This window comes from Biomphalaria glabrata, chromosome 15 (genome assembly GCF_947242115.1).
Source record: "Biomphalaria glabrata chromosome 15, xgBioGlab47.1, whole genome shotgun sequence".
NCBI lineage: Eukaryota > Metazoa > Mollusca > Gastropoda > Planorbidae > Biomphalaria > Biomphalaria glabrata.
Genome location: NC_074725.1, coordinates 2974352 through 2983179, shown reverse-complemented (window position 1 = coordinate 2983179; position 8828 = coordinate 2974352). Strand labels below are relative to the sequence as shown.

Genomic DNA, 8828 nt, shown 5'->3' with positions numbered 1-8828 from the left:
GCGTTAATCTCGGCTCTGTTTTGATTGTCCTTCACCTCTCCCCACATTGTCTTTCCTCTTAGGGCGCTTCTCCTCCTTCCAAACGACGCCCCCGATTTGTCACAGAGGCCAGTAATTTCAGCTCGCGCTCAAAGCGATGGGCGGGGCCCAGAGGCCGTCGGGGACAATAAGGGCGTGACCAGTAGCACGTGACTCAGAAACTCGATACTGTGATTGGCAGCTGAAATTCATATAGATCTGGAACTGGAACGCAGTTGTTATTTTTTTTTATGCAACGAATTAGAGATTCAGAATATAATCCCAGAAGATATCACTGGAGATCATGGAAGGGAAACATTTCAAAGTAAACAAAAGTACACAAAGTTGTAGAACTAGATCTGTACTATTTCAGTTACATAACATTAAAAAAGAACCAAATATCTTATATAGTGACACAACAACACATTAAATGCTAAAATGTGTCACTCTTAAGATTCTAAAGACGGATTTAAGACATTTGGGGAAACAAGCAAAAATAAAAAAAAAATACTTTAATAAAAAACAAAAGCTTATAAAAGGGAAAGAACTGCATATTTACAGTCACATATCTTAATACTGTAGGATTCATTTCTTTTTTCTATGTTAAGCAAAATTATTTAATTACGATTAATTATTGAATTAATTGGTTACTTTTTTTTGATTGATTCATGTTTTGTAGGGGACAGTGAGTAGTGTTCCAAAGTTTTAAAGTGATCCCAGAACTGGAAGTGTGAGAAATAACTTGTACCAAATTTGCACCAGACAGACAAGCAGACAGAGCGAGTTGATAAAAGCTTTGTAAAAAAGTGGGTGATTTTTTTTTTCTCATTAAAAGCTCTTGTTTCGCTGTGACATTAAAATGCACCGCAGATTTCTGTCTATAGTGTTTCATTAGCAGAGGACTTATCAACTTAAGGTCTGTGTACGACGTGGCAACGAGCTATTGGTCTAAACTGCCCACAGGTTGTGACGTTGCAGGTCAGTGATGAGGCCTTCTAGAAAGAATGGTCTAGGGTATACCCTCTGGACTGTAAACTCGGTGGCCCCGTGTTCAAAACCCTGCCCATTGCCCCTCCCCTTCATGGTCAAGCCAGACGATAGACTGATGCCTGATTGCTACTAGGCCGATTCGAAGGTCCTGCTATGTTTCAGAATATTTTTTCTTCACTGTCTTTCTGTTCATTAACTCTTTTTCTCCTAACTGACGATACCAGCGTTGATTCTACCAGAATGTGATAAATAATTACGGAGAGAAAGAGTTAACTTGTGTAGCATAGTCCCGCTGTTATATGTTACATGCCATGTGTATTCATCAGACATTATGCAACTCCCTGCCTTTTTTTTAACCATGGGTTCACTTCTGGTAACTGCCTTGAGATGTACATGGCACTGTAGGGGAGAAACGCTGTCCTAGACCTATCAGACTACACCTAGGTACACCCCCAACTCCTGAATTTCTTTAAAGTACACACACACACAAACACACATACACACAGACTATCAACTTTCCTCCCTTCACTTTGAAGACGACATTCCCCAGTTGTCTCCCGTTGCTCGACTTATCGTCCTTTGACCAGATGCAGGCCCCTTTGGAAGTGAAAACTAAGAAAAAAAAAACGTTTTCTCGTGTTCCAGCGTTGTAGGAAAGTCTGTTTCAAAGTCTGTTTCAAAGTCTGTTTCAAAGTCTGCTTCAAAGTCTGTTTCAAAGTCTGCTTCAAAGTCTGTTTCAGAGTCTGTTTCAAAGTCTGTTTAAAGTCTGTTTTAAAGTCTGTTTCAAAGTCTGTTTCAAAGTCTGTTTTAAAGTCTATTTCAAAGTCTGTTTCAGAGTCTGTTTCAAAGTCTGTTTCAAAGTCTGTTTCATAGTCTGTTTTAAGGTCTGTTTCAAAGTCTGTTTCAAAGTCTGTTTTAAAATGAATTGAGGTATAATGACATTTGATCACTTGTTCGAAAATAATTTTCTTAAAACGTATTTTTTCTTCATTGAATGAGTTATAGTTCAAGGCTCGTTGTAGTCTCTATAAATAGCATCCAATAAATAAGTGTTGTTTTATGTCTCATGCCGATCGAGGAAAAGTTGTTTTTTCTTAAAGGTTTGTGAAAGTTAACAAATGAAAGTTTACAGGTGAAAGTTCACAAATGAAAGTTTACAGGTGAAAGTTAACAAATGAAAGTTTACAGTTTTGTAAATTGTTTGTAAAATGTTTGACATGTTTCGGATGTTCCGACAGAGTTGAAGATAATTTACTTCCTAGTCCAAACCTCCCGCAGGACGACGGGGGGATGGGAGCGGGCAGGGTTTGAACCCGGGACCATCGATAAATCCAAAAGACAGTCCAACGCGCAAACCGCGCGACCAGGCAGCCAGGTGAAAGTTAACAAATGAAAGTTAACAGGTGAAAGTTAACAGGTGAAAGCTAATGAGTTTATATGTGAAGGTTCAGAAATTATAGTTTGCAAATGAAATTTTACAAATGAAAGTTTAGAGGTGAAATTTTACAACTGAAAGTTTACATTTGAAAGTTAACAAATGAAAGTTTACAGGTGAGAATGTGCAAGTAAGAGTTTACATGTTAGTTTACAGGTGAGAGTTTACTGTTGTTGGGGGTGGGGGTGTCAGAAAAGATGAAACATATTCGTCTCTTCACATCGGGCGCATTTATCGAGACGCTACGGTTTTAAAAGACAATGACGCATTTGATCAAACTAAAGTCGTGAGTTCTTTCGCTTTGTTTGTTTGTTTTCTCTCTTGTTTCGTTACTTTCTCTTTGTGCTTTTTCTTTCTTAAATGTGCCTCTCTTTTATCCTTGCTATCTCTCCTTCTCACAGAGCAGACTCTCTCGCGTCTCCTCTTTCATCGCTCTCTTTTGCTCTCTCTCTCTCTCTCACTCTTTTTTACGCGCTCTCACTTCTCTCTACCTCTCTACCTCTCTCTTTCATTCTCTCTTTGATCTTTTCTCTTTTGCACTCTCTTTCTCTCTATCTCTCTCTTTCTTTCTCTTGTTCTCTCTCTCTCTCTCTCTCTCTCTCTCTCTCTTTTCGTGTTAACCTTTTTCATCCAGTCCAGTAATTAATTAATTAAATGCAAATTGAAATCTTAACACGTGATATCAATGCACGTGGCGGCCATCGGCAACAGCGCGCGACGTTTACTTTAATTCAGAGAGCGCGCTGATCATAAAATTAACACCACTGCAGCTTGACCGCATCACAGTCCTGCGTGACATGGAAGCCCATTATTAAAGAGTCCTTCTACTATCATCTATGATAATTTGTGTGTTAAAACAGGCTTATTGTGTCCATAACTTCAAAGTTACATTTCATAAGCCCGAGGAAGTTATATTGCGTTAAATTACTAACAAAATCTCTTTGAATCTCGAATGGCCAAAATTTAATTCTTTTTATTAAGTTTAGCTGCGTTTCTTTTTAAAGTTATAAAACCCAACCACTAACATCACTCACAAACCATTCTGTTAAATCGGCACCTTCGACTTAGAGGGTCACGGGGGTCACGGTTAAAAGCCCTAACCACCTAGCGATTAACAGATAATACAGGTAAAATGTATCGATACATCTACTCTGTCAATTAGACCTGTTTTGTCACTCAAAATGCTGTCTCCCGTGATAGCTCAGTTGGTAGAGCGGAGGACTGTAGAAAGGAAGAGTTGTAATCCTTAGGTCGCTGGTTCGAATCCGGCTCGCGGGAAATTTTTTATTTCAATTTTTTTTGTGTGTACTTTGTAATTATTTTTTTTTAGCAAATGGATAAAGATTTGAGCTTTCTGTGAATAGATCGAGCTTATTTATTTAATTTTGGTATTTTTATTGTTAGAGTGACCTCTTAACTGCTGGGGGAAACCCTCGGCGGTAAATTGGCGAGTGCTGGACTGCCCACACACGTCGACTCTCGCCTCTCTTCCACACTGACCGGATGCAAAGGGATGGAACACCATTTGTATTGTAATACAGAAATAAAAAGATGAATAAATAAATTTCCTTTCCTGCGTTCACATGGCTGTGACATGATCTCGAAAGCAAAGTTTCATAAGTCACAAGTGCACAGGGCCGGTACTACAGATTGCGGGGCCCTATGCGAAGCGGATTGCGCGGGGCCTAGTCTGAGTAGGGATAAGAAGTGAAAATTAAGATTTTTTTTGTTAGAAAATAAATTCATCTTTCTACTTTATTCATATTTTACTAAATACGAAATGACGATCAAATTTACTTGACCAGCCATCTACAATAGAAGGTTGTTTTCCAACTGAAAGCCGTTAAACATTCAAATCTGCCTTTTAGATTTACTATCGACTAGCAAAATATCGCTTTTGATTTTTGTAAGAGATCGAGATAGACTTAGATCTATATTTATAATTTTTATATGCCAATGACTATCCAAATCACACGAAAGATGACGCTTACTATAAGCTATCCCGACAAGACCAACGTCTAATCTTTCGACTCAGGACCGGACACAACAGAATGCGACAACACATGTACCTGAAGCTCAAAATTGGAACCAGTGAAATCTGCCCATGTGGAGTATCACCAGAGAATGCAGGCCACGTCCTCCAAAACTGCTCTCTTTAAAAAGAGGCCCGTATAAGACATTGGCCCCAAATCACCCCAATAGAAAGGAAACTATATGGAGAGCTCCCTGATATGAAAACCACTGCGCAGTTCATCTCATGTATTGGTCTAGTTATCTGAACACTCCAACATTACAATGAGAACGCAGAAGATGAAAAAGTTAACCCTATTATTATATTTTTATTAAATAAACGCTGGCAATGCCTTTTTTTTTAAATCGCGAGTAGGATTGGCGTTATCCATATTGAATGACACACCAAAATTACAATTTTGTCTATTTTTCAGGACGTTTTTATGAGTTTTCAGGATATTTTAATAATTTCAGGAGATTTTCATGACTTTTTTTCGTATACTTTGCAATTTCAGGAGATTTCGAGGAGCCCCTAGAAAATCAGGACGCCGCCATAACCATGTTTATAATAAGTAAAAATGGTTTAATTTAATAATTTACAACTAGAGTTAGCGCGGGGCCTACGAAAGTGCGGGGCTCACTGAGGCTGCATTCGCTGCAGTGCCCTAAGTCCGGCCCTGCAAGTTCATGTATCCTGTACTCTACACATAGTGCTTTTCAAATTTAAATATGATTAGATTTATGGAAAGCAAAAATATGCAAAACAAAAAAAAATTATAATCCTTGAGTTTTTTTTGTTTGTTATATGTTTTTATATTTCGGATGTTCCTAGATGCACATTTCTTATTTCCTTCTTCCCTTGTGCCATTAAAGAGTGGAAAGGGTTGCCTGAATCAGCCAGGAAAACCAACAACTTAGCAGAGTTTAAGTCATTGATTTACATGTATGACTAGATTGACACATGAAATGCTTAGGACCTAATTAAATTCTTTTTTTTTAGTAATGTCTGTAATATATAAGATAAGATAAGATAAGATAAGATAGATTATTATATCCTTTCCTATTCCTTCGCAGAGGAATGGGTTGAAGATAGACCGATTGTTATAGAAGGTCTTAGACGTGACGTTAGATCTGTGACGTGGCAACCAGCTATTGGTCTAAACTACCCACAGGTTGAAACGTCGCAAGTCCGTGTTCATGCCTCGGTTGGAGGTGGGCAGGGTGGGACCCCGCGACGATCGAGACGGCAGTCCAGAGCGCACGCCACACGACCAGGCCATGGAGACATAATCGAAGCGAATTATTTGTGCTATCGACTTAGTGAAATCGATATGGAAAAACGAGTACAGATGTTCGTTTGACAATAATAATAATAATAAAATTCGACACATTTCAGCGCTTGTGTGAAGTACCGGTAGTTAAAACAAAAAGTCGGAAAAAAATTTCGACCAAAAAAACGACTTTTCAAAGATTAGTCTTCATGGACAACACCTAAGGAGAGGGGGTGTAGGGGAGAGGTCAATGGTATGGAGTCCCAGCATTCTTTAAAGTCACTTAGTGTTGCCGTAGAAAAAAAAAAGATTCTTCTCGTTAAATAAGAAAAAAGAAATTGGCGGAGAAAGGGAGGCTAGTAGAAAAAAAAAAAAAAGATAATGCAAGGGAAAGAACTCATAAAAGACTTTTTTGACTTGGATTGTCTCAGGTGACGTGGTAGCCATATTGTGGGGGGCACCCCCCCCCCCCCCCCGGAAACGATTTTGACGCAACAGGCGCCGAGTCCACGTCCGAAATCTAATGTGTCGAACGTGATGAGGGGGGTGGGGTGGGGGGTTGTTGGTAAGGTTAACAGACTAAGACTGTGGAGTCGGAGAGATGATCTCCCCTGGATGTTCTCTCCGAGTGTTTTGATCTTACCTGAACTGTTCGCCCTCCCTGCCCGTCATCTCTTATGCGCCACCACTTTCCTCGCTGTCACTCCGTAGTTTTATACTACCCGCCCCTCTCCCATGGTGGTGTAGTTTTTCTCCCCCTCTCTCTTCCCGCTTGTCAACCTTCAGAGGGCTGACGTTTTGACGATGGCGCCCCCTTTTCATTCGGCGAGTTGCCTTTTAATTGGGGCCGAAATTAGTCTCGGTATCATGTGACTGAGAGAGAGAGAGAGAGAGAGAAAGAAAAAGAAAAAGTTAGAGAGAAAGAAAGAGCTAGAAAGAGAGAAAGAGACAGAAAGAAAGAGAGAAAGTTAAAGGAAAAAGAAAGATAAAGAAAGAAATAGAGAAAGATAAAGAGATAAAGAAAGAAAGAGAGAGAAAGAAAGAGAGATAGAGAAAGAAAGAGAGAAAGAAAGAGAAAGAAAGAGAACAAAAAGAACGAAAGAGAGAAAGAGAAAGAAAGAAAGAGAAAAAAAAAGAAAGATAAAGAAAGAGAAAGAAAGAAAGAAAGAGAAAGAGAGAGAACAAAGAGAACGAAAGAGATTGAGTGTATTGAGTGTAGGTGCAAGCGAGAGAGTGTCGTAGATCGAGTAAGAAAGAATAGCGAGAGAGAGAGAGAGAGAGAGGAAGAAAGAAAACGAGACCAAGAAACAAAGAGAAGGAGAGATTCTAAGCTCTTTCTCTTATTGCACAAAATAATTTTTATCTTCGATGTTTCAATATTTTGTCCTAGACATTGTTTATTTCGTCTAATTTCATCTCTCTCCAGATTTTTCAACTTTCATTTTCTTATGTCCCCCCCCCCCACCCCCCACATTATACCGCCACTCTTCAGTAGATCCCTGGCGGACAACGGCTTTGTCTGCACCAGATCTAGCAAAATATGTAGATCGCAACTGGTCTTGCGTGAGCACATGAAGTACATCACTCATGATTAATCCTTATATAACGCCACCACATTAATTCATATCGCTTTTTTTTTTTTACTTACTGAATTTGATTTGCTTAAAGTACGCAAACAAAATGTTTTAAAAAATCAAAATGTAAAAAAAAAAAAAAGCAGAGAACTCTGGCTAACGTTTTAGTGTAAGATGACAACAAGACATGATTGATGGATCGAATTTTTAAATTTATTTTGGCACTCGACGACTGCCGTAAAGTCAAAGTTTAGCACAAAAAAAAAAAGGTTATAAACACAAACTCAAAATCGGCCCCCGAAGTGGTCCACCCAGGTAGGTAAAAATATTATTTTCAATATTTTCAATTTTCAATATCTTTTCTAGTTTACGAGATCTAAACGGGGCGGACGGACAGACATTTCACACAAAACTAATAGCGTCTTTTCCCCTTTCGGGGGCCGCTAAAAATTGATCCGACATCTATCTTGGACATTACAAATAGACATAAGAAATGTGTGTTGGTTACCTGAAACTCAAAACACTCACAGTCCGCGCCCCATACAAACCTAGTCGACCAAGTCACAAATGATAGGTAACAAAATAAGATACATAAAATCAATAAAAGTGACCCGTCTTTTACTTACCGCATAGTTATCTCCCGTGATAGCTCAGTTGGTAGAGCGGAGGACTGTAGAAAGTTAATAGTAATCCTTAGGTCGCTGGTTCGAATCCGGCTCGCGGGATAATTTTTTATAAATTAATTAATATCATTTTATCAATACATGTTTATTTTACTGCTTTGCTTCTGCAATTTTTCTTAATTTTTTTAAAGGTATTAATATTCAAAGATTTGAATATTCTTTTTTTTATTGTTTTATTAGTTGACTTAAAATCTGTTACAATTCTCTGCAATTTACTGAAGAATACATACATTCAATAGTACTACTGTGCTATTCTGTACTTTCATTCGAAATAGGATTAAAACTAACCTTTTTAAAATTATTCATTAAACCAACATTCTAACCCCTTGGTACTATAACCTGATCTATAACAAGGCTTTTTACGACAATGACCACCTGGATTATACTACTGAATACATTTCTGTTGTTACCTAATAGACATGACATTGCCCAGTTTAGGAGAGAAGCTATGAACTATAAAATAAACAAATATAAGTGTTAATGGACTTGTCCAGTGTTCTGCAAAATCTTTTTTTTTTTTTTTTTTTGTATTATATAATATTAAACAATACAAAGTTTAAATTTATTTAAAGAGCCATTTTAAAGATACATTTTTATGACAACAATAATGATTATGGATTGTTCTTTGCTGTACTGGTGATGTTCATGGTTAACTCTGATGACGTCTTGTTTTCTATTTTTTGTTTTACGCCCGAGTTCTTGTTATTATGTATTTAGTCTAATAAATAGCTTATACACACAGCACAGAACAGAGAAAAAAACAATGTTACAAAGACAGTTTGTGTGGAGAAACAAACTCGAAATCGGCCCCCGATGTGGTCCACGCAGGCAGGTAAAAGGGCAGTTT

General features: G+C 38.1%; 2 non-coding genes across 2 annotated transcripts; both read left to right on the top strand.

Annotated features, from left to right (window-relative positions):
* Window positions 1-3633: 3633 nt before the first annotated feature.
* Window positions 3634-3721, top strand: Trnay-gua (transfer RNA tyrosine (anticodon GUA)). Its single transcript is given in 2 exon segments — window positions 3634-3670; window positions 3686-3721. It is a non-coding gene; the product is annotated as a tRNA-Tyr (tRNA).
* Window positions 3722-7937: 4216 nt separating this feature from the next.
* Window positions 7938-8023, top strand: Trnay-gua (transfer RNA tyrosine (anticodon GUA)). Its single transcript is given in 2 exon segments — window positions 7938-7974; window positions 7988-8023. It is a non-coding gene; the product is annotated as a tRNA-Tyr (tRNA).
* Window positions 8024-8828: the final 805 nt, after the last annotated feature.